Genomic DNA, 26,441 nt, shown 5'->3' with positions numbered 1-26,441 from the left:
CACCTCCCAGTGTCCCTCCTTGAAAGTTTGACATGTGCCCTGAATTCTTATTTTGTAGGATGATAGATACTCACCCTGAAGAGAACACTGAAGAAAATGACCCCATGTTAAAATGCTAAGAATGCTACCTGAAAGACATTTTCTTAAAATTTGAAAATAGGTACAGTCTTGTGGCAGAAATTGTGTTACATATATACTTGCCTTCTAGGCAGTCTAATCTTTCTGGGTGGAAGCTGTGGCATTATTGATTTCATTCATTGCTGTTTGACTCATGTCCAGCAGCCTGGTATAGTTTCACAGTGGAATTATTGGTTCCCTTTGAGAAATATTCAGAATCACTGATTTTTGTTTTCCATTGTTCTTAAAAAGAGAAAAAAAATTAGACACTATGTTTGTCTCTGTGATGTGAAAGTAAATATGACCTGTTGAAATTCAAGATAGGAAAATGTTTCTTTAGGAAACTAGGAGGGATGATACAGGAAGAAATGTTGCCCACATACAGAGTGATTTCTAATAGCTCATTGATCTCATGCTTTAGCATCCCCTTTTAGAGTGTGCATTAACAAAAACCCTGCATGGATATTAAATTGACAGTATAATCTTAGAGTGTTTTATGTAACTAGACACTAGCAACAGAGAATACTGTATTGACTCCCAGATTTCAGGCAATGGCACTTCAAGCGACTCATATTGATGCTTTATATTGATATAAAAACTTTCTTCCAAAAAGTACAAAGCACTTTCTTAAAATTGCCTTATCGGGTTTTGTAACAACTCAGCAATGCACAGTATCTGAGACCACGGTGTGTTGAGCTGAGATAATACCTTAAGTTTCCTGATTTCTAATTTAGTATTTCAAACATTTAATCATTAGACATCCTTTCAGTTTCCAAAAATGCCAAAAATTATGCATTCTATACAAGACTTGAGAAAGGTTTTACTTCAGAGACGATCCTTTTAGAGTCCATAAACCAGTAAGTAAAAGTTTAAAAATCAATTGTAAGAATTCAAGTGACTTTTTCTTTCAGCCAAGGATGTAAGTCTATTATATTCCATCCCAAAGAAGAATAACACAAATGTTAAGGAAAGATGAACAAAATAAATATTTTCCAATAACTACACAAAATATTCCAAAAGTTTAGCACATTCTCTACTAATTCAAAACGCTTGACTAATCTTTTAACTGCAGAAAATTTTCACCAGACTTTAAAAAAGCTAAGGATCAGCCATATTAGGAAGTATTTAGGATCATTTTGATATAGATAGCGACTGGAAAAGTAGTTCTTTCTTTTGGAAGGTAATCATGTCATACTTTCTTATAACATTATTTCTAGCCTTTGACTTAACAACATGAAGTGTCTAAGTTATAAAATCTGCCACCAGATGTAATGAATGCATCCAGAAATGAACACTAAAAGAACAAACTCTATACAGGTGCAAGGTAAAGGGAGCCTTGGAGGTTCAAAAGCAAGGTATATGCATCAAGGCCTCAACCATTAATTTGCCTTCTTATTTTGTAGGGTTTAATACGATAAGCTAAGGTCTAACCAAATGCACTGTCCATCTCTGCTCTTCTAGAATACATGTTCCCTTATTGCCCTCTTATTCACTTGGTCTTTTAAAGATATTTACATCAATGGGGAGGAAAAACCCTTTCCTAGAGCTAGCAGCTGACGGTTAGCAACTCACTGAAATTTCACACAGAGGAGCATTAAGCAAGTTCTTTTACCTTAAATTTTGATAAGACGCATGATAGCCTCACCAACACCTGCCATTGCAATTTTGTTTACCCTTTGGACCAAAACACAGCAAAGAAGAAAAATGCATACATTTCATTTAGGTTCAAATGACCTCACACTAGCACAATCATGTGCCATCTTTGCCTTTTCTAGATTCCATACACTTTTTCTTTCATTTGGAACAACAGTGTGTTTGGTTAATAACCACACCGTTTTCTGCTGTTAAGTGAACTGAAGTACCATTAACACATATTAAAGTACCATTGATTCCATTAGTGCCGACAAGCACTAAATCCCAATTTCTTTTTTAAATAAGCATTTAGACAAATGCAGATGTCCTTTATGAACAAGTAACATGCTGAGCAACCCTTATTGCAAGAGTTTAATATAGGAAGGATGTCTTAAGGAACAAGTTAGCATCTTAAGGAGCTGAAACGCTAGCACCTGGGTACCATGAAGGACAAGTGAAGGAATCAATATGAATTTTCTACACGCACAGGAATCTATCCAAAGGGCCATTTTTTCTCTCTCAGATTCGAGTCCTTATCACTCTTCACCTTCATATGTCTCTGCATTTGTATACTATAACACAGATAATACCACAGTAGTGAAGACACACAAGCTATAGAGTACAATAGACCAATTTATGAATGAAGAACCTAAGCCCAGGAAATGGGCGTGGCTTAGATGAGCTCTTACTCTGTGGTTTAATCCTGGTCCCCATGATTAGATGCTCCCACAGAATAGCAGAGCACTTTCAACTCGAAAGAATCTCACAAGGAAGATAATTATGTGCCTGGCCGTTGGACCTTCTTGAAAGATGTGCCCATTCTAGGAAGCTTTTCCATACCCAGAGAACTTAGAAATTTTCAGCATAAACCTTAGAGCCAAATTTGCAGCAAAAACAAGTATGCTTCATCTTTCGTATTAATCTCATCCCTAAGCACTGTTACCGTTTTTCTCTTTGTTTTTCATCTCTTCTTTACCTGTATCTAGTATGGATTGTGCTATTTGTATGTATTCCTTGAAATCTGTTTATAATATTTTTTTTTTCAAATAAAGATGAAGATAAAGATACAACAATGAGAGGTATTAGCTTGTTGTGCTTGCTCCTGAATTTGCATATTCTGGAACAGTGCCTGAAAGAAAGGAGATGCTCAGTAAATATTTGTTGAATAAATGAAAAAAATGGTAGATGACAGATAAGTAGATAGAGATGGATGGATGGATAGATAGATAGATAGATAGATAGATAGATAGATAGATAGATAGATAGATAGATAAATATATATAGAAGATAGATAGATAAAATCGGTAGGAAGCCAGGAGGGAAGGAAGGGTAGAAGGGAATGCCCGTGCATTTAGCTAGATATACGGGCTCACAGCTGTGGAGATTTTATCCTACTTAAATGAGTTTGACAGAGTGGAGGGAGGCTGGAAGCTGTAGAACACTGAATGAAATAGCTATGCAAAGTGAGTAAGCAGCCTTCTGCAGTTCCGTGGTTGCTAGACACAAGCCTCTTCGTCAGAAACAAAGGCCTTTATTACTCACAGCAAAAGCAATAGCAGACATATCAGTATGTATGTGCTGGTTCCCTAAGCTCCAAATTCCACAGGGCTAGACAAAGAGTCAGATAGAACCTGAACACGGAGTGGAGTGTGTCACAGGAGATGAACAACAAGCTTAGGGAATCCATCACTTTTATAGCAAGCACTTTTATATGGTCTGCAAGGAGAGCAGACGTGTCGTAGGACCTGTGATTCATTACCTTGCTTTCCAAGATTGCCACTTTTAGGATTCCCAGTCCAGGAAGATGAGTAAAAAGGGCAGAGGCATAATGGAAGATACATCTGCTACAGTATGTAGTTTCAGAGATAAAATTGTGTTGAGCTACAATGTATGATCAAGAGATAAGCTGTGATTGTGTGTGCCATCGGAGCTAGAAGACATGCTGAGAGGTGATTGGCCAAATAGATGAATAATAGCGGAAAGTTATCAGCACATTCATCATACGGAATAGCCTTAGACAACTTGGAATACAGAGTAATGTCTCCACTCAAACAAAAAAAAAGTGTGTATTATGGATGATTTGTACATTGACATAGGCACATATAGAAGGCATTGGAGTGTTATGTAGAGTGTGACAAGAGGTGCTGGCCTGGAGTGACAGGGGAGTGAGGGAGTGTCTTCGGGTATAATTGGTACGTTGCTTCATTGGAAAACACTGAAGCTAAAATTGAGTTTATTTCCTGGTTGTTCAAAGGAATGGTTTCATTGCAAATGTTGGGGAAGTGAAGGTAAAGTTTGGGCATCTATGTCCACAAGGTAATGTTCTCTCACCAGACCTCTCTGGTGGCTCGTGTGAGCTTTCTGCAGGAGGTTTTGCGCTAAACCCCTCCCCGGACTCTCACTTCAAGTTTTTCAAGGTTGTCACTATCTGCCTCGGTTCTTAAAGAAGCTTTGAAAATATTCTGAGTATATTCTCTTTAGGAAAAAAACTGTGGCTCACTATGTTTGATTTTTACATGTAACTACTTTCTGAAGGATTTTGTTGGACAGCGGGGAGGCTGGAAAAGGAGATGCAATAATGAAATTTAAAAAGAACATCTTTTTATGTTTCAGGGTTTTAGTGGTTTGGGTTCATCTCCTGAAATTCTAACTTCTTTTTGATATCCAGATCTTAATTTCAATTCATTGGCTTATCAAAAACAAAACAGAGACCATGCTCTTTCAGCTGAGGAAGAAGCAGCAGGCTAAATGAATTTCTCTGCATACTTCCCTTGAAGTTTTTGTGGTCTATAGTTAATACCTTGCTATTCAGCTTGCTTAAAAAAAAATTAAAAAAAAAAAAAAAACCTCAGAACTACTATAGCTTCACACAGAAATTCAGGTGGAGTAACCAAAAAAATTTTGCTACAAATCTTCCAGATTTGTATTTCTACACAGGTTTCTCTAGGTCCAGGATGCATCTGTCAGCGCATTTATTTTTTTACCTCCGTGGGCTGCACGTGTCATTTCCATCACTGTAGGTATGGGGGGGGGGGGCACATCCTAAGTGAGTTATAAGGGTTTCCCAGACTGTGTCTTCTGTTCATCGCCACCAACTTATTAGAACTGCATGAACCAAGCAGTTGTTTGGGTTTGAATTTTAAGATAAAATAATGACAAATCTCCAAGACATTCCACAGATACAATTTGATAAATATGCCCATATTTGTTTACAATATGTTAGATGACTTCGTTCATTTAGCTGTAAATAAATAAATCTAAGAGTAAAAATTCTAGAAAGAAGCAAACAAGAAGCTAATTATCAGTAGCACAAAATTAGGCTTCTTACTTCACTCATAAGTTTGCTTTTATCTTGAATCTCACTGAAAAGAGCCTTGAATGTTTTCACATGGCTGTAGTCCTGGTGATCATTCTACCTGGCATGGCTTTACTACTACTTAGCCAAGGGGCGCAAGGTCTTAAATTACTTTAATTTGTTTAAGTTTCAGAGTGTCTTCTTTCAAGTTATCCTCCAACTGAAACACCCTGAAGTGGAATGTCTCAGACAACAGGGTGAACACCTTCAAAAGTGCATGAAGTAAGAAAGGAGTGAACATCCATATTTTCCATTTATACTTTTTCTAATTAATTATTGATAAATAACAAGCTCAGATAATAAACTACACAAAAGTTTGCTCCATACTTACTTACATCAGTAAGGGGAAAAAATTCTATAATAAGGCAAAAAAAAAAAAAAAAAAACAACCCATATCTAATTCTCTTTCTTTTTAAAAATTTTTATTGGAGTATAGTTGCTTTACAATGTTGTGTTACTTTCTACTGCACAGCAGAGTGAATCAGCTATACGTATACATATATCCCTTCTCTTTTGGATTTCCTTCCCATTTAGGTCACCACAGAGCACTGAGTAGAGTTCCCTGTGCTATACAGTAGGTTCTCATTAGTTATCTACGTTATACATATAGTATAAATAGTGTATATATGGGTACATACAGTGTATCAATAGTGTATATATGTCTAATTCTCAAACATGCTGGTCAGAGGCCAGAGTGGCAAAAATCAGTGAAAACTAAGTCTTTCATTTCTTTACATAGGACAGTCTCAAATGACTATTTTCTTATTAACCCCTATGCAAAACTAAAGAAGGTAATAATAGTCATCTGATGAACCTTTCTATAATAGGTTTGGTCTCCATCCCGTGGATAGGCTTTCGAAGGCCACCGAAACCAGTTAAACAATCGCTGAACTACAACAATGAACCTGCTGCTCAGCGGGAGCCACGGGGATACGGGCCAGCGGGAGGCAGGGAGGGTACCTCTTGCTCGAGCTCTCTCCCTGTCTCTGGCTGCTCGGAGTTATATGCAAAGGCCAGACTTTGAGCATCCCTCTGTTTTCGCAGTGCTTTCTCTGGTATAGGGTTTCTCAACCTTGACACTGTTGACATTCTGGGCAGGACAATACTTTATTGTATGGATCTGTGTAACAGCATCCCTGGTCGTTACCCACTAGACATCAATAGCATCTCCTAAGTCCTGACTATCTAAAATGTTTCCAGACATTGCCAAATGTACCCCAAGAGGCAAAATCCCCTCCCTTCCCCCACTCCGACCCCTACTACTGAGACCAACTGAGAGCTACTCTGTCCAGGTTTATTAACAGTTTCCCCCCATTGCCCCTTCAGGCCTAGGGGTAGTAACACGTCCCTCATTGCCAACACTGCAGTGCCTCTCTAGCCCTGGTTGGTTCCCTTTGTTTTTGTAAATAGCCCTTTTATAAAAATTCTCCTCAGTTGCCTCATCTGAGTGCATTATGTGTTTGCTCCTGGGATTCTGACTGATATACTCTCCACCCTTCTCCAATCCCACTAATCTACTTACTGTCCACCCCCAAAACACTTGTTCACTTTCTTTGAGTTCTTATACAAGTCCTGCTTATAAGAGAAACGAAGGCAGCGTTAATTGAGAGCCCACTACATGTCAAATACGGTGGCTGGTGCTTACATATTGTGGTAAATATTAGTGGTTGATTGTCTCACCAGCATCCATTTTCTCCTTCCAAAAAGTACCTTAATTTCGGTTCAAGTACCCACCCCTTCCACATATGACCCAGGTGCTTCAGGCAGAGCTGGCCCTTCTGCTAGCTTCAGAGACTGATTATTCTAAGGATAATCCCTTTGTCCCTGAAGTGATGGGCACAGGAACCCAGGCCTTGAGCAGTCAGCACACTGCATTAATTGAGAGTTTGACTCAAAAATGAGCATGTGTTACAATTTGGTCAAATGAGACAAGAAGAGAACCTTGATGGGAGTTCTGGGAAAGACATTTCCTCACTCCAAAGACAGAATCACCAAAAATGTTCTCTTTTTCTCTGAATTTTCTTTGTCTAGGACTCTTGCAGCCATCAGTACAGCTATGAAGAAGTCAGCATGGGCAGGAAGTCAAAGTTAGAGAATTACAAAAGAAAAAAAAAAAACAGGGCTATCAATTCAACCATAATTAATCATTGCCAAGTTTCTGGACTTTCTCAATTATGTTATCCTATATATTAATATTTTATTCATTTTGAAGAGCATCTGAGTTGGGTTGTCTGCCACTTGTAGCTAAAAGCCTCCTAGCTGAGACATTCATTCAATTCATTCAACAATTGCTTATAGACCACTATAAGCACTCACTATAGACCAGGCCCAGTTCTGCAATGACCCAAAGAGACCAAAATTAATGAGTAGAGTTATGTAGTTAATTTTTATATTGCTCTAAGAGCTAAATGTAAGTGCCTGATGCTGAGAGAAGAATTCTCAGCTGAGAGGTGTTAAATGACTTGTTTAAGGAGAACAAACTAGAAAGTGCTGGAACTGGATGAGGTTTGTCTGACCACATGGCCTTTCAAGTCCACCCCTCTCAGTGTGAATCATCCACATTAACCATTCAGCTGCCACTTACTCTAGACCAGTGTGCATTCAGAAGAGACATAGTTAGGTAACTTTGACAAGGAAGAAGCAGTTAGATAACCCAGGAGTCTGGAGCAGTTTCCATGAGTTCAGGGGAGAACTAAAATAGCTGTGGAGTTGCCCTCCCCTAAGGACTTGACCCAACCTTGGTTCTCACTGATTCAGAGCTCTCTGAGTCCTGTCTATGTTCTCCACTTCATAGCATCAGAGTAAGCCAATGGCTCTCAACCTTCTGCTTTCTTGTAGGGGCCAAGAGAACATCTGTAGCCTTTCCACGTCTCATGGAACTTTACACAATTATGTCCTGCTTCCACTTTTACTCTATTCCTATGTTTCAATGGGAGACCAGAGTACAGCTCTGCTTTCAGATTTCCTCTCAAAATGGCTGCCACTGTCCCAGATGCCCTCCGGGGTTTTCAACCCAGAGAAAGAAAGGCATTGCAACCATGTCTGACCAATCACCTCCCCTCATTTTGTAGCCTTTCCTCCTTCCCTTTCCTACATGGGGTGAACGGGGCCGGCTTTACCCATCTTTGGGTTTGTCAAGTGTTTTTCTATTTCACATCCCTGACTTTGACCTTTGCTGAGACCACAGGGTGGACCGTGTGCAGAGAGAAAAGCTACTTTTCTGGTAATATTCCTCATGAAGCATTCTAGAAATATTTCCCTCATATCATTACAAATGCCAAAATACTGACCAAGTGGAATTGTTTCCAAAGTAAAATGAGGTTGTATAAATGCTGTTGATAAAATGTAAGGGACCATAAAATGTAAGCTCTCATAGCATCATTGTTAAGTCACAAAGGAAACAGTCACTTAGCCCTGTATTCCAATTCCAATATATTTCTGTACTGAAAACAAATTATGAAATTTAAAGATGCCAACTATATACTGCTATAGTCTGGAGTAAGAAACCACTCGATAGAGTATATCAGTAAGTTATTAGTAAATCTTTGACTCATCGAATTCCACTTTAGAGTGAGATGCTCTTATGGCTTCTCAGTCAGTGGTTCTCAGCCCTGGCTGTACAACAATCATATGGGGAGCACTGAAATCATGCTAATGCCAGGCCCTTCAAACTAACTAGAATTAAGTGTTCCTTCTTGAGAAGAATGATATTACATGAAAGAAATAAAAGAATCTAAGAGTTATTAATATACGATTTTAATTTTTAAAGTTTAGAGCTCCTCTGGAAAATCAGGACCTCCACGTAGGTGAGTAAACTACAGTAAAAAACCTGAGGTCACTTGGCCAGGCTATAATCTTATTTCTGGGGCTGGAAAAATAAAAAGTGATTCTATCTAGACATAGTTTCATTCTTAGAGCAAGAAATATGAAGACTTTGCCAGATTTGTCCAAAGTTTTCCTCTGTAACTCACATTCTACATTCCTTGGATTCCACCAGGACTCTCAAAGACAGCGACGGTGTCCCTGACAGAATCTCTGCCCTCTGACTCGGGCATCTCGGCATCAACACACACTTCTCTGCCCCTCACCCAAATGAAGGCACTACTTCAGACAAGTGTGAAATAGTTTCAGTTCCTCCTCACACTTAGATTGGCCTAACACATGAGCTGATCAAAAACACAGATGCCTGAGATAGAAATTGCCGTGTCTCCCTGGCTCCCAGGGCCAGAGATAAATGGGGTGGAGGCCAGAGCAGCAAAGGAGGTGCTGTTGGAACCAGCATCCCAGCAGCAAAATGAATTATCGCTGCCATCCAAAACGTGTCCAAAAGAAACCAGAGCTTAAGGGGAAAGGAAGCGGGTTTTTTTATCCCGTGACGCCATAGATGGTGGTGAAAACAGCTGTGCTTCCTCCCCTTAGAAAGTCATTTTAGCATTAGATTTTCCCTAAGGAGGAAGCAGATGGAGAGAAGCTTGACTTGCACATATGTGACTGCTGCTGGCTTTCTTACTGCTGTTACTGACCCCAGATTATATGGAGAAACAGGGCTTTGGAGGAGGGAAAGGATGATTATTCAAGAGGCTCTTTTCAGACCTACTGACCTAAAGCTCCAAGGGTGCATTAATATTAGGGGTTAACTGTGTATTCTTTGAAATTCTTCTAAAGATGGTGGCAATAGGCTATCATTTTGTGTGAAATGATAATACCTCCTGATTCCCTAGTAAACATGACAGGCATGACAGGTGTAATAGGCAAGGTAGCTACAAAGATGAATAGCATTGAGTTCCTGGCCGCAGAGAGGTTATAGTCAAGTTTTCTGGCAGCACAATGAATTGAATTATAGGCTATGTTTTGGCATAATAACCAGCATATTTTCTTTTTGCAGACAGAGTACTTCTCACCCTCACGTTATCCTACAGAGAAGCACCAAGTCTGTGCTGCGCATATTACCCAGAAGAGTGACATAATTGGGTGAAAAAAGCAAAGAAGAAAAAAAGTCTTCCTTCTTTCTGACTTTGCTTCCAAAGATTTAACCCTAAAAGGACATAGTGAACTCCTATAATGGATAAAATATTTGCTTCAAAGATAAAGATTCTCCTTTTCTTTCAGGGAGGAGAGATGAAAGGGGAAAGGATGAGGGCAGAGAGTTTAATGAGAAAGGGAAGAGAGGGCCAAATTCACTAAAGCCATGCAAACTGAAATATATTTTCAGCAAAGGGCAACTATGGCATTGTTCAGGCATCCGGGAGATGAATGGGAGCTGAATTTTCATCCTCAGACTACCAGGCCTGCAAAACATTCCACACTCTCAAGATAATGCTAGCAGTTCCTGCCACTGGTAACTGCATCTGTAGAGGATTTCGCTTCATGGGCAACCAGCACTTTGTCAAGGGGAAACACAGCAGTTGACATCTGTCCCAATCCAGAGACTTAGCTTTTACCCTTCCTGTGTGCTTCACATAAACATACCTTTGCTACATCCCAGAGAATGAGAGTGGGCACTGGTACCCAGCAGGGTTATAAGGAACCATAGGAAGTCTTTACACCTACTGTTTAGCACTACTTGGAAGAACAAAAGAAAATCTGGTCAAAATCCTTACTCTCCTGAGTAAGGAGACTAGTAAATATATGCCATTATAGGCATTACAGAGAGAATGATATAAGCATGAGTAGAGTAGAATGGGAAAGAAAAAGAAAGGGTCATCCATGTTTCTGGGACAAGAAAAGGAACCACTTCTTTGAGGAAGTGCCACTGGGCCCCAGTCTAGAAAGAGGAGTGGGTAGAGGCCCTCCAGGTGGAGAGTGAAGCAAGAAAAGCATCCAGACCAATAGAAGGACCAGAAAGTTGTATGAAATAAAACTCAAAAGAAGGAATATGGAAGTAGGGGTAAATCACATCAAACACATCAGAAGTTTCCTAAGAATCTATTGGACATGAAAAGTGTCCTTTAGACTTAGCCATTAAGCATTGGAGTTAGCCACAGGAGAGCACTGGTGCCTCTTGTCAGAGCAATGTCAGTAGATGGCGAGGCTGGAAGATAGATTGTGCTGTACTGAAGAGTGAATGAGAGGAGACTGAACAGTGCACACGAAGAGCAGCGGTTCTCCAAGTGCAGCCCCTGTACCAGCAGCATCAGTATCACCTGGAAACCTGTTACAAATGGAAATTCTCACACTTACACACATATTCCCCAGCCAGTAATCTGGGGTTCACAAGCCCTCCAGATGACTCTGATACTTCCTAGGGTTTGAGAACCACTGATTCTTGTGAGGAACTTGAAGTGGTTATTTAATAATAGTGAGGAGGAATTTATACTAAGTCTTTACTTAAGAATATGGGGGGCTTCCCTGGTGGCGCAGTGGTTGAGAATCTGCCTGTCAATGCAGGGGACACGGGTTCGAGCCCTGGTCTCGGAAGATCCCACATGCTGCGGAGCAACTAGGCCCGTGAGCCACAACTACTGAGCCTGCGCGTCTGGAGCCTGTGCTCCGCAACAAGAGAGGCCGCGATAATGAGAGGCCCGCGCACCATGATGAAGAGTGGCCCCCACTTGCCGCAACTAGAGAAAGCCCTCGCACAGAAACGAAGACTCAACACAGTCATAAATAAATAAATAAATAAATAAATAAATAAGAAATAATCAAAAAAAATAAAAAAAGAATATGGGGTGGGGATAAATTAAGAGTTTGGGATTAGCAGATACAAGCTACTATATATAAAATAGGTAAACAGCAAGGTCCTACTGTATAGCACAGGGAACTATATTCAATATCCTGTAATAAATCATAATGGAAAAGAATATTAAAAAGAATATATATATATATACATGTATAACTGTATCACCTTGCTGTACACCAGAAACTAACACAACATTGTAAATCAACTATACTTTAATTAAAATTTTTTAAAACAGAATATTGGGGGTGAAATTTATATTAAGATCATCCTGATAACCAGTGAAATACTTCTTAATGATTTTTCATAACGGTTAAGGAAGCTCATCCAATAGATGAGATCAGTAATAGGTATGTAAACCCAGGAAATTCCTAAGGACAGATAACTAAGGAGTTAAGAGACCCACCCCAAATCCAGGCAAGGTGACTCAGGGGAATTTCCAGATTGCAGACCTAAAATTTATTTGATTAAAGGTAATTGATGTTTGTCCTTTCTGGAAACAAGGATCTGAGAGTCCATATAAAGCTTTCTAGGCAGAGTGGAGGGGCAGAGAGAGTGTGTGATGGTGGGAATTACTGGTAAGGAGATGGAGGAGAGCAGTAGTCAAGATGGTGGGGGTGGAGGAGAAGTGAGTGGTGATGAAGCCAAACTAGCAAGAGATGAAGCAAGGACAGAACAGCTGAATGGCATTAATCAGTGTTAGGAGGGCCCCTACACTGTGGTCTGAGTCAAGGTCACCAGCATAGAGCACCTGAGACAACTTACGTCTACTCTGGGCATCTGGGCTGGCTCTAGCATCATGTTCTGATTGCCCAGGACCCTAGAGTTCCTACCTAAATGGCTCCAAGTTTGCCTCACTAGTCTGTACTGTCTCTTCCCTGGGTCTCACCTCCCAAAGGCAGGCAGAGGAATGGCCAGTGGGCGGCTGTTTGCTGGTGGAACGGATTAACTTGTGCTTGTGTCAGTTGAGGTGTTCACAACATACATGTGAGATGCTTGGCAGGCCATGGAAAGATCCAGGGATGAAAAGAGATGGGTCAGAGGCTGGCGAGCATAGGCATGGAGGCTGGGAGCCATGAAGCTGGCTCCTCCCCACAAGGAAAGTGAAGAATTCTAATCCTAACCTGGCCTTCTAGATTATAATGAAGGTACATTTGTCAAGGTAGGAAGACAGAACATATTTTGATCAATCATATATTAATTTATTACTCCTAAATGTTTACATGGTATGTGGGCCCCGATTAGTACCCTTGTCTCAGCCCCACACGGTTAGGGGTGGGCCTGCTAATACCAGGGATGGTTAGTCATAAATATTCTTGTGATAAGAAATATTTTCTATTATAAATTAGTATATTGGCCTTCTTATTTGTAAAGAAATCCCTAGTGGGTCTCTTGATTGTGAACCACTTCCTCAGCATCCAGTCAATTGAGTCCCCTAGTCCTGTGTCCTTGAGAATGAGATCCAAACCACAGGCATCATATAAGACAATGGCACCCATGTGCTTTGCCTAAGTGCTGGCTGACATCTTGAACGACATTGATCTTGTCTATAAGTAGGGTAAGAAAGAAAGGCAGAAAAGAGGGATAAACTAAAGGAGAGCTGAAGCCAGATATGAAGAACTCTTCTTCCTAACACATAAAAAAGAAAAACGCCAGCCATTACTCAGCCTCATTTTTAAGGTTTTAGAATTAATGGTGAAAAACAAAAGTTCTGATGCATCAATCTGGAAAAAGCTGTTATCAAGTACTAAGTGTCCCTTAAGTAAAATTATGGAAAATTGGAATAGAAATTCAATATATTGTACTAATAGAAAATTATGTAGGAGGCATAAAAGGAATGTGTTAGTATCTACCTGAACTCTAAAAATTAAGAATATCCTACTGAACCCATTTCTTTACTGCTTACCAGAGACCACTTAAAGTGACTAAAGCTGACAACATCTGTGGGAACTGCGGTGCTGTTAAGGCCGAGTGCATGTGGAATTGCCCCAGGGCTGAGGCAGGGGGCAGTGGAGATCAGTGACCACTCCCACCAGCAGAGGCAGATCATCTGCACTATTTTCCTCTGCAGACTCTCCAAGCTGAGATTGTTTTAAATGGGAATTGTTTATCATAACGGTAGACGATTTTAATACTTTTCAAAGCTGAAAGGAAGCAGTTAGAACTTGTAACATGTCAGAAGAGTACATTGGTCTCTGGCACACACAGCTTGAAAACACAGTTTTTCCATCTGAGCTAAAACTCACAAGGAGTATTTTAGACCACAGCTCAGTTTCTCACAGATAAATATTTGGGCACTAGCTGCTACAGATTGATGGAATACCATCTGTATTTGTCAACTCTAATTTTTAGAAAGATCCCAAATATTAGCTACTCTACCCTGTACCAATTTCATTTGAGAAAGTAAGCAGAGAGTAGAGAAAAAAAAGTAACAAATAGGAAAGGGGAAAAAAGTATAGGCAATATAGTAACACTAATAATATCTCACACTTGGATATAAAGATTCTCCATTTAAAGGATTTTTACATAAGTCTGTTATTTGTTTGTTACAACTAGCGCATGAGGTTGATATTACTACATTCATTTTACTGAAATAAAAAATCTGCGCCCAGAGTTAAATGACTTGTCCAAGATCACACAGAACAGTTGTGTGAAGATTGAGCCAGAATCAGTGAAATAATTTCCAGGCCTGCAGTCATAAGATTAATGATGATGATACTTAACATGGTTTGATGGATTGTTATGGGTTGGGCATTATAACATCTAATCTTGCAAAGCAATGGGATAGGAATAGTCAATGTCTCAATTTCACAGACATGGGGATAGAGGCTAAGTAACTGAGTCACCCAAGCAGCAAAGAGTCAAGAAGCCAGAACTGGCCTGTTCTGCCCACCTTTGTTCATCATTACAGCCCCATGTGCGGTGCAGACAGGTGAAATTCACCTACCTATCTTTGGTTTTCAAACATTATGAAGGAACAAGTCATGGTTATCTTTTTCTTTTCCTTCATGTTAGTATTCTTTCCTGCGCCTCTTCCTTTATTCCACACAAGTCAACCTCTAACCCTTTGAAAATAAAAAATAGCTTTCTTGGTGCACTTGGGCCAAACGTCAACCTCTTCAACATTCCCGGCTAGTATTTTCAACCATCCATCCATTGCTCTACATTTCCCTCCAAGAGCTTTTCTTTATACCCTAAGCAGTTAAATATGGGATCTTTTTAGAAATGCATTTTCTTATTCCACTCTACGTATACTCTGCAGAACAGTCAGTATAAGGTAGAGACTGCTGGTCACCTACTAATATCGCTAGTCTCTCCTTCTTCCATACAAATAGAGAAGTGGTTTCATGACCAGCTAAAAGCTGTTATTTCCAAGCATTCTCAAGATAGGGGTGGTCATCAGGCCCAGTTCGGGTGAAGAAAATGTAAGCAGATGCCTGGAGATATCTGGAAGAGCTTTGCTTTCCTGATAAAGACACCACCCTTTCTCCATGTGGCTTTGTTCCTCTTCCACTTGTAATGCTCAGGAAAGGCTAGAGATCAAACATCTGGGATTCATGAGGTGACCGTGTGGATAAAAGTCATAAGCCAAAAATAGAAGAGCAGAAAGAGAGAAAGCATCTAGATTCTGATGTCAACAAGAGCCACTGTAAAAGTCCTGGATGGCTGATCCTGGTCTATTTTCTATGAGAGAAAAATAAACCCTCATCTGGATAATCGACTATGATCCCTTTTATGCAGTTGAAAATTATCTGACACCGTGTGTCAATGCTCAGATAATAGTGTAGCCACACTGGTACAACAACAACAAGAACAAATCTAATAGCAACGAAATCAACAGCAATTATGTCAGAAGAGTACACACTGTGTTTTCAGGGGTGTGAGTTTAGACTCCAAAAATGAGAAATCAAAGCTGATTCCTAAGGGTATGTGGGAAAAAGAGACATTTATTTATTTATATTTAATAGATCTTTATTGGAGTATAATTGCTTCACAACACTGTGTTAGTTTCTGCTGTATAACAAAGTGAATCAGCTGTACGTATACATATATCCCCATATCTCCTCCCTCTTGCATCTCCCTCCCACCCTCCTCCCTATCCCACCTCTCTAGGTGGTCACAAAGCACCGAGCTGATCTCCTTGTGCTATGCTGGTGCTTCCCACTAGCTAGCTATTTTACATTTGGTAGTGTATATATGTCGATGCTACTCAAAAAGAAACATTTATTGACAGAAGATATAATGAAGAGAGAAAACAAAGGGACATTACAAGAAAACACAAGTGTTAAAAAATGATGTAAAGTGTACAACAAACATGTCTGTTTTATTCCTATGTAATTTTCCTATGCATGTTTAAGGCCATAGAGTACTAAAGCAAATATCAATAAGCTAAATTCTCTGGGAAGAACTCTGCTTAAAGGCAAAATTATGAATTTTGGAAATGCTTCCGCTGATGCCCTTAATTTCTTTCCTACTCCCCTACTGATTTCTGATAACCTCAGCCCCCTCCAAAACCTCATGACTTCTGATGTATCAATAGTATCTTATATGTGTGTCCTCTGGCTCAGCCAAGGAAAACACCCAAAACTCATTTGTTCCATTTTTCAAACCTTCAGGACTCTGCACTTTCCTAGGAAGGACATGGATATCCTAAAGCTCCCTAATATATTAATTAGAAAATATGTCCCCATCCTCCACTTGTGTAAAATATCCATGAACACTTAACACATGACTAATCACAGGAGTGTCAAGGCACCCCAATGAGGCTTCCAGTTCCCATTTTAAGTGACCCTCTGTAGGCAGCTGCCTATTCCTATTTGCAGAGCCAGCCCTGTCGCCAAAGGAAGCCATCACACAGGTGATAATTTGACAAAATAGCATTCATCACTGACCCCTGTCCCATAGGCAAACTCCTTCAGGATACCCCAAAGTTGCCCTTTCCTGAACTTTTCCTTCTGAGCTCTGCGTGGGTCTCTGGTGGCCACTGCGTAACTCCAAAACTATCTTACTTTGGTCTTTTAGCATCTAATCCTAAGCTTACAAAATCAGCAGTTTCTATAATTCAATGCACCATTTTCCTTCACTGACTTTTGCATTGTGTTAGTTATTACACTTGTTTTTTGAGTCCCTTAGGATGCAGGGATTAAAATGACTATGAGAGGAACTTTCATTTCTATTTAATTGTAAGTTACTGGCCATACAAGTGGCCTATGTAATTGTTCACATGAGGTGTTAAAAAAAAAAATCCATACTGTATTTTCCCAGACCTAAGCAGATCTGTATGATTTTCTCTAACTTTGATATGCACTTCTTTTCCACACAAACCCTGAACTAAATGACCTTGCCAGTCTAGTTTAAAGCTCTAACTGGGAAAAGAGTTTTTTTTGCTCTTGAGGTTCTTTTGTGACTTCAGCCTTTATTTTTTCAATTGATTAATGGATGAGAGTTTTGAACATTCATTTAAAGTCCCTATGATGGATGATTTTAAAAAATCAAATAATTCTAATTCCATATGGTTCTTCTTAATGACTCTTTATAACTGCAGCTATTTTATCCATTGTTCCCACTTCTTTCTCCCTTCCGAGAATGAGATTCAGCACTTGCTAAAGCAAAGTGCCCGATGAACAATTACACTTAATGTGTATTTTCTCTTTTTTCTGTCTCACAGTGTATTGAAGTTATGGATTCAGACAGAATCTCTTTGCAAATGTGGACAGCAGGCTGCACTCTGTCTTTTCATGCTGTCATATTCCTTTGTTGATATCTCTGTTTTAAGATGAGTTTGCCCCATGCATCACCAATTGTCTTTTGTTTTCACGCTGCAGGGAAGACCGGGCTAATCCATATGTCACTATGAAACTTCAGGCCTCTCTGTTTGACAGGTAGCAAGGCTGACAGCAATCTATTGAAAATGCATTTCAGACTATCACTGTTTCAGTCTAATTTACTCTTAATAAAATGACTTCGAAGACAAGGGGTCCACTCTGTGTTGGTTTGCTTCTTTCGGATAATTGCATTTTGAGAAAGATGCATTGACAGTTTTCACAAATATAAAATGATGAAATTCCTTCGGGAATAAAACAAGATAGCTTCACAATAAGTAGCATCTTTTAGCCTAAGTGACCCCAAAGCACTTTGGGAACTGTGGACGTTCAGATGACTCCCTAGGGTAGGGAAGCAGCCAGATATTCGTCTAAGCTCTAGAGCAAGACACATTCTATTCTGTGCAGTGGAAGAACACGGCACCATCCCCCATGCACACACACCTTTGCAAAACAAGGAATATTTATGTACTCTATGTATATGTATGTGCATGTTACAATTGCTGGCCAAATTTTACAAAAGAGTATACATACGAAATATTATAAAAATATATACACAAAACTGAGTTAACATCAAATTATTTCTTAACATGTCTTCTTTTGTAAAATTCACTTCATGCTGTGCATTTATTCATAGATCATTTCTTCCACCTCCAAAGAAGAATCAAAATAGTAAATTTTAACATCTATTGTTTCTTTATCCATTTTCCATCCCCTGGCAAAGTCTTTAATCACTCAGTACCCAGCTCTCCAAATTTGAAAGAACGAATCCTTATAGATATTTCCTCATATGAAGTTTTGACTAAATTTTGCCAGATAGACATTTGATCACCCAGTAAAAAATGTTAATTTATAAGGGGTGTGGTATTTTTTAAGCCACTGAAATATTACTAACAACAACAAACAACCCTCAAGGTCTCTTAAACTGTCATCAACAACATAATTGTTAATTATGTTGATTGAAGAAAAAACTATCCCACAGTTAGAAGATAATACCAAGAAGATATGTTAATTTCATTAACTGTTTTAATCATTTAAATGGTCTCTCATACTATTTTTGCTATATTAATGATAGCTAAATGTTGAAACGGAAAAAAATTACAGTTACATTTTAAAACTAGAGAAAATGGTTAATTTTACTCTTCTGTTTAACTAGGATGCTGGATGCATACATTTGTTTTCACTTAATCTTAATTATTACTTTGGTAAGAGGGAGCTATTGTATTTCTATTCTTGACATGCTGTTCTGTAACAAGCAAAGCTTTAGCACTAAGAAAAGGACAGTGAAGCAAACACAAGTGAAAATGACAGTGTCCCTGAAAATATTCATGTTCCTCATTTTGTAATGTCCATCATAGTCTTTTATCCAGAACCTAAAGAGCAGAAAATAAAAAATAAAGATCGTTTACTGAGAAAGGTTCGCGCTCTCTCTCTCTCTCTCTCTCTCTCGCTCTCTCTCTCTCTCTCTCTCTCGACAAAATCCAAAACCAAATATTCTGGGAGGTTCGAGTGGGAATTTTAATTTCTGTTGAACTGGCACCTGGCGCTGTGCCCATCTCGTAGTAGTGGAACCTTTGGGCTTTCTTGAAGGTGTACTGAGGGCCGAATACTTGGAATATAATGTTTTGGTGCCATCTGGTGGATAGTTTTCAGGTTAGCAGCTTCACTTGAGAATGATGAATTGTTTCTGAGGAAGGACAGAGGGAAGGACCAGAGGAAGGAAGGAAGGAATTATTAATCTCCACTAGTCATATAATGTGGAGCCCTCCATAAGACATGCTGGGAACTACTGGGAAGGAGGTGGAGAGGAGGTGGCAGGCTAGACATGGGCAGAGGGGAGCCTTTGATGATAAAGCCAAACCAGCAAGAGTGAAACGAGGTAGGAGCAGCTAGACAGCCCTAATCAGCATCATGAGGGGTCGCACGTTGTAGTCTGAGTTGGGGTAACAAGCCTAGAGCACCTGAGCTATCTGAGGTCTACTCTGGGCAGCCAGGCTGGCTCTCGGATCTGCAGGAGGGAGAGGTTGAATCTGAGGGGCTATAGGGCATGTCCAGTGAATGACTGGACAGCAGCCCTTGACTGTCAGTCTATGATGACCCAGTTTTCCCACAGGATAGGAACTGAGCCAGGAATGGGGAAATTAGAGGTAGGGTACTGGTGGGATAAATTGTAAGTCAAAGCTAAAACTCCATTACCAAAAATCTTTGAGAACTGAAAGGTGCTTTAACTCAAAATTCATGGTCTTCCCTGCTACTCTCAACCCAATCCTTAACAAAACAAAACAAAACTATTGCTAGCCTTCCTTTTTTCAATGATTGCAAACCATCCAGTTTCCAAGTCAGAAACATAGAGTCTGCTTAATGCCACCCCTGTTTCTCACCCCTCACATGGAGTCAATCCCAAAGTCCTGTTGATTTCACCCCTTAAATGTCTCTTGAATCCGCCCATCTCCCTTCATCACTGTCACCCCCTGGTTTAAGCAATGCCTCTCTCACCTGGTTGACTGAATAATCTACTTCTTCCAACTCCTTCCACTTCTCTCACTTCCAATCTGCCCCCCGCAGGGCAGCTAGGGCTGTATGTTCAAAATGAAATCTGAGCATGGGGCCACCCCTGCTTAAAATGCTTCATTTTAAAAGTCAGAACCCCTTGCCTTTAGGATAAATATCAAGCTCTAACATGTACAGCAAGACTCTGCATGACCAGGCCCCTACCTTTCCAGCCTTGCTCTGTACACTGCCCCACTCTGGTGTGCTCAGATTTAGCCACTCAGGCCTTTACAGCCCATTCTTCTTCCTACCACAGGACTTTTGCATATGCTGCTCCTATTGCCTGGGCACTCCTCTCTTCCTGCTTCATCTAGTTAACTCTCATTTATCTTTCAGAACTTGGTTCAAAGTCACTAATTCTCCCCTGGCCTTTCAAATCAAAGCTCCCACTTTAAGCTATAATAGCTCAAATTTCCATTCATTTAGGTAAAAGTCACACTTGCAATTTTAATCTTAGAAATTATTTAAATAGCTATCTCCCTCCCACCCCGAGAATATAATTCCCATGAGGGCAGAGACTGCATATATTTTGGTTCACCATTATATATCCTGGGACTAACACAGTCCCTGGATTAATAACAACTTGATAAAAAAAAAGAAAGAAGGGAGGGAGGAAGGGAAGAAGAAGAAAGGAATGGCAGGAAATTATTTAAAGTATTATATAGTGAAAAACTGTAAGTTTTTCAAAGATTGATGTATAAAATTAAAATTTTTCTTATGCAGACCATCCTGAACCTTCTTTATGATCCAATGTGTATTGTGAATGCCACCTATAACTCCTAACAACTAAGGGCCCTGCATAATGCAGTAGTTAGGCATGGCCCTGCCCGGGTCAGACAGCCAGATCTAATCCCATCTCCTGCCCTCTCCAGCTGGGAGAACTCAGGCCACTACCCTCACCTCTCTAAGGCTCAATGTCCTTATGCATAACAGAGGGATACTCACAGTACCTGCCTCACAAACCTGAGAAGAATAAATGAAGTAGTCCAAATGAAGCACTCAGGAAATCCTCAGCCAATACTAGCTTTAACTTTTACTTGTAATCAACCTCTGCTGTAACACACTGTCACTCATGAGAATTAGCTCCAGACACATTTCTTTTGCCTCTGGTTTCCCACTCCTTCCCCTTCCCACCATCTGAGCCTATCATGGTAAAACCCTCTTCAAATTCCAAGGCTTAATTCAAATGCTGCCTCCTTTCAGGAAGCCTTCAATGCCCCTTTCATAAAAATCCACATATATTTAGTTAATGAGTCCTATGTTAGCCCATTCATACTGTGTAAACTCATGTATGGTACTTACAATAGGTACATGGGAAAAGCATCAAATTGTCAAATTTTCATTTAAAGAAACATTCTTAAAATGTATATATAGTATAAGGTGCCTAATTTGGAACTAGATAAATATGTCTTTTCATACAATCCTCTCAAACCTGGTATTTCCAACTGTGGTGATAATAATGGCATTTAAAAAAAAATAAATTTATTTATTTATTTTTGGGTGTGTTGGGTCTTCGTTTCTGTGCATGGGACCTAATGAAACTTAAAAGCTTTTGCACAACAAAGGAAACCATAAACAAGACCAAAAGACAACCCTCAGAATGGGAGAAAATATTTGCAAATGAAGCAACTGACAAAGGATTAATCTCCATGATTTACAAGCAGCTCATGCAGCTCAATAACAAAAAAACAAACAACCCAATCCAAAAATGGGCAGAAGACCTAAATAGACATTTCTCCAAAGAAGATATACAGATGGCCAACAGACACATGAAAGAATGCTCAACATCATTAATCATTAGAGAAATGCAAATCAAAACTACAATGAGGTATCATCTCACACTGGTCAGAATGGCCATCATCAAAAAATCTACAAACAGTAAATGCTGGAGAGGGTGTGGAGAAAAGGGAACCCTCTTGCACTGTTGGTGGGAATGTAAGTTGATACAGCCACTATGGAGAACAGTATGGAGGCCACTCTTCATCGCGGTGCGCGAGCCTCTCACTGTCGCGGCCTCTCTTGTTGCGGAGCACAGGCTCCAGACGCGCAGGCTCAGTAGTTGTGGCTCACGGGCCCAGTTGCTCCGCAACGAGAGGCCGCGATAGTGAGAGGCCCGTGGACTGCGATGAAGAGTGGCCCCTGCTCGCCGCAACTAGAGAAAGCCCTCGCACAGAAACGAAGACCAAACACAGCCAAAAATTAATTAATTAATTAATTAATTAATTGGTTTTTTTAAAAAAAAAAAGAAAAGAAAACGGGGAGTGAGGGAGAAAGCGGCAACTGGAAGAGAAGGCACGGCTTGTATTGGTAAGTTCTCATGGGGGCCCCGAAGGATATATAAAATGGCCAAGGAGTCATCCATATTTAACTGCCAGGGCCAGTGTGCACAATGCCATCTTACAGCAGTAGCAAACAAGGAAGAGCTTTCCTTCCCTCCCTTCCCATCTTTCGGATGAAAGAGAGGAGAATATTGAACTTTAAATCAAATTTGGAGTTTTTACTGGTATGTGGGATCAGACCATTTTCAGAATTAAGGTTATGTTTGCAACCTTGAAATCTTAAAAAGGTCTTAATATCTAAAATGAAGTCGAAAATTCATCCATCAGCCTGTGTTTTCAACCAGCAGCAGAAGAAGGACTTCTCTTCTAAATAAATTTTAAAAGGATAGTGGGAAGTTAAAATAAGGATGATTTCTAATTGTATCTCACGAGTCTTGCTTGTTCGTCATACCAGATATACACATATTATTTACTTTAATTCTCATAATACTGAAGTAGGCTTAGTATTATTAAGTACCATTCCCATTTTAAACATGAAGAAACTGATGCATTGAGAGTTTACATGTTTCCTCAAGACTCACAGCAAGTAAATGTGAGATTCATGGTCTGAACTCAGTAATTGAAACCAGGTTATGTTAAACCACTCTGCTACAGGCGCCTCGATAAAATACTATCTTATGCAAGGAATTAAGCATTTTAAGTTTATTTTTTATATCCATAGTTCCTTGTCTTCCCTTAAAATGGGATTCTATACCAAAGTTCATTTTATTGGCTGACTGAAATTTTTGGAGGCTTCCCTGGAAATCTCAGTGCCTGGGATCCCACCTCCCTAGGGCACCATGAAGTCATCTCTCTCCTCTCAATCAACCCAGAGGCTGCCATGAGGCTGTGGGTAAAGATCTCTATTTCTATAGAGCGCACAAAATTATCTTCCTTTCTGAACCCAGGAAAATCCCTTTTTAGTCACGGGGAACCTATCTCTTCGTCTAGTTCTCTTCTCCCAAGTAGGCTGGGGCCAGTAGTTCTTTGTACCAAAAGTTGGATTTCCTTTAAAAATTTGGACGTCTGGCTTCTCTGGGCTCACAAAACGAAACAAAAGCTGGGGCAGCGCAGCAGTTGCCTTCTTTATCCAAACCACATGCCCTCCACTCACCACAGACCCATCCAGCTCACTCCTCCCTTCACTTTGTCTGCCAGACCCCTCTTAGTGTTTGGATTTGTTCATCTTGGCTTAGGCTTTTGGAAACAAAATCCAGGAAGGTTGGCTGTGACTTCTTTGGAAAGTGTCATAATCCTCCTTGGAAGGGATGAAGCAGAATAAACTACCTGACTTTCTGGATGACAGGGAGAAAAGATTCAGGGCAAGAGGGGGGAAAAAAGTCTCAAAATTTGATCTATCTGCTACTTCTCCCTAGTAAAGGAAATGTACTTTCCTTCTTGTACTGCTGTGTTTCCTGTATGAAATGCACACCTGCGCCCAGTGAAACGCAATGGCTTATATTCAGCGTTTGGCAGCATACGAAGTAGGACTTCAGTAAATGTTTACTGAATCAAGTGCCCCGGTAGATTAGTACAAAAGTATTTAACATCAGCATCCATGCCTAAACACAGACAAGAATTTGTTCTATAAATGTTCTCTGTATCCAGACTCACACAGTGCTAACAAGTTTGCCAACTCCCATCCTTTGCAGTTGCAAGGTATACAAATGAGAAAGACAGATTTGATCTGTGGGTAAATAATTAGTTCTCTGGGCCCTAGAACATTATTAATGTGCCATCTATACAGATCAAATCCACACAAAGTAACAAAGGATTCTGAAGAGTTCTGTGGGTAAATTCAGTCACCTGGTATTTCCTCTGGGTAAAGATGCTCCTGACTTGTCAATAAAATAAGGGCTTGCGGGCTGCCCGGCGGCCCCGGCTCGCCTGGCTGAGGGGCGTGAGAAGGCCTGGAGGCGAACTCCACGAGGAGCCCCGTGCCCCCAGTGAAAATCAACCCGGCTACAGCCAGCCAGGAGCCGGCTCTCTGTGAAGATGGAAGGGCCCGAGCTGCTACTCGACTCCAACATCCGCCTCTGGGTGGTCCTGCCCGTCGTTACCATCACCTCCTTCGTGGGCATGATTCGCCACTACGTGTCCTTCCTGCTGCAGAGCAACAAGAAGCTCACCCGGGAACAAGTCTCCGACCGTCAAGTCCTAATTCGAAGCAGAGGCCTCAGGGAAAATGGAAAATACATTCCCAAACGGTCTTTCCTGACACAAACATATTACTTCAACAACCCAGAGGATGGATCTTTCAAAAAACACTAAAAGGAAGGATGTGCCTCCTTCTCCTGTGATTGATCCCACTATGCTCACAGACATGATGAAAGGCAACGTCACACATGTCCTCCCTACGGTTCTTATGGGTGGATGGACCAACATGACGTTTTCAGGCTTTGTCACAACCAAGGTCCCGTTTCCACTGACCCTGCCTTTTAAGCCTACGCTACAGCAAGGAATTAAACTACTCACATTAGATGCCTCCTGGGTGAGTTCTGCATCCTGGTATTTCCTCAATGTCTTCGGGCTTCGGGGCATTTACTCTCTGATTTTGGGCCAAGATAATGCTGCTGACCAATCACAGATGATGCAGGAACGGATGACTGGAGCAGCCACGGCCATGGCCGCAGACACCGACAAAGCTTTTAAGACAGAGTGGGAAGCTTTGGAGCCGACGGACCACCAGTGGGCACTAGATGATGTCATAGAGGAGCTCGTGGCTGAAGACCTCCACTTTGAAGGCATGTTCAAAAAGGAATTGCAGACCTCTATTTTTTGAAGACCAAGCAGGGGTTGGCTGTGTCAGGAACTCGGAGTAGCGCTTAACCCTGTAACTTTTCTTTGAGCTGGAGCCTCTCGGAATAAAAAGGGGGACGCGCGAGCTGGCGGGTGTGCAGCAAGGATTGTTCTTGTTTGAGCCGGCTTCCCCTTTATGTTTGAAACCACAGGAAACAGGAGTGTGTGCTGGGTGACTTAGCCAGAAACAGCTATTTTTGAAATATTTTAGATTTTCCTTCTGGTGACTCTAGTAATAAAAGTAAGGGGGGGGGGAACTCAAGCTAGTGATAATGTATAAAACTTAGCAAAAATTCAGAAATTTCAGAAAAAGTTTTCTCAATTAAACTTAATTATTATGCACCGTCATTCTGACTTCTAAACCACAGTAAACTCCTGTTTTCTTGAGATTCAAAAAAAAAAAAAAAAAAAAAGAAGGGCTTCTGGTCTTTGGTTACCTTTTCCAAGTAATTCAGTGTATGCATATATGACCCAAGAAAGAGAAAATGATAGCAAGGAAATGCCGAAAACAACGAGCGCTCTATAATATGAGGATGTTTGCGGGGATCCATTGCCCTCACAGTTAATTATAGGCTGCCTCTCCAAGAATCCTCTCGAATGCTGGCTTTTGCTACCAGTCTAGCTCAGCCGAGCAATACACTGCCAGCTCTCCAAACCACCTTCCTTCTTCCTTTTTCACTTTTTTCCACAGGACAAAAATACTTCAAGGATTAAATCATATGTGGCCTTTAAGAACAAATACTAGACCCATTATGTTTTCAGATCTCACTTGCTGTTTGGAAGCCCAGATTTTTACCATAGTAGTTGTACTGGCTTATCATCTGGGTTTGGCAAATACAGTAGTAGGTAATAATAATAACTGGCACTCATTGATTATCTATCAAGTGCTAAATATTTTGCACGTGTTTTAAATATTATCTCATCAAGTCTCACAACAACTCCTGGGATCAAAGCTCAGAAAGGCAAAGTGACTTGTTCCAAGTCTCACAGTAATTGAACTATGAGTTAAAAGCATCTCCTCTGCTTTTAACTCATGGTCCAATTCACATAGTATCCCTGAACCCAAGGCCTCCACGGGAGTCTTTAAAACACTCTAGGGAGGCACAGAGAAGAGTTACGGCATTATGGCTTTTGATTAAGGGATAGGAAGAAGATACTTTGTTCCTGTACTT

At 40.4% G+C, this 26,441-nt stretch overlaps 1 long non-coding RNA gene and 1 pseudogene across 6 annotated transcripts in view; one reads left to right on the top strand and one right to left on the bottom strand.

The window, feature by feature from the left end:
* Positions 1-26,441, bottom strand: part of LOC309659148 — a 122,918-nt gene that overhangs the window by 14,015 nt on the left and 82,462 nt on the right. For all 5 annotated transcript variants that reach the window (XR_014262620.1, XR_014262621.1, XR_014262622.1 and 2 more), the window contains one exon: positions 202-360. This is a non-coding gene — a long non-coding RNA (uncharacterized lncRNA). The remainder of the gene's footprint in view (positions 1-201; positions 361-26,441) is intronic.
* Positions 22,395-25,509, top strand: LOC309659315 (ER membrane protein complex subunit 3 pseudogene; annotated as a pseudogene). The gene has a single exon. The product of its transcript is annotated as an ER membrane protein complex subunit 3 pseudogene (transcript).

This window comes from Balaenoptera physalus (genome assembly GCF_965194825.1).
Source record: "Balaenoptera physalus genome assembly, chromosome: 4".
NCBI classification, from domain to species: Eukaryota; Metazoa; Chordata; class Mammalia; order Artiodactyla; family Balaenopteridae; genus Balaenoptera; species Balaenoptera physalus.
Note: the sequence above shows the minus strand (reverse complement) of the source record. Positions and strands in the feature narration are given on the sequence as shown.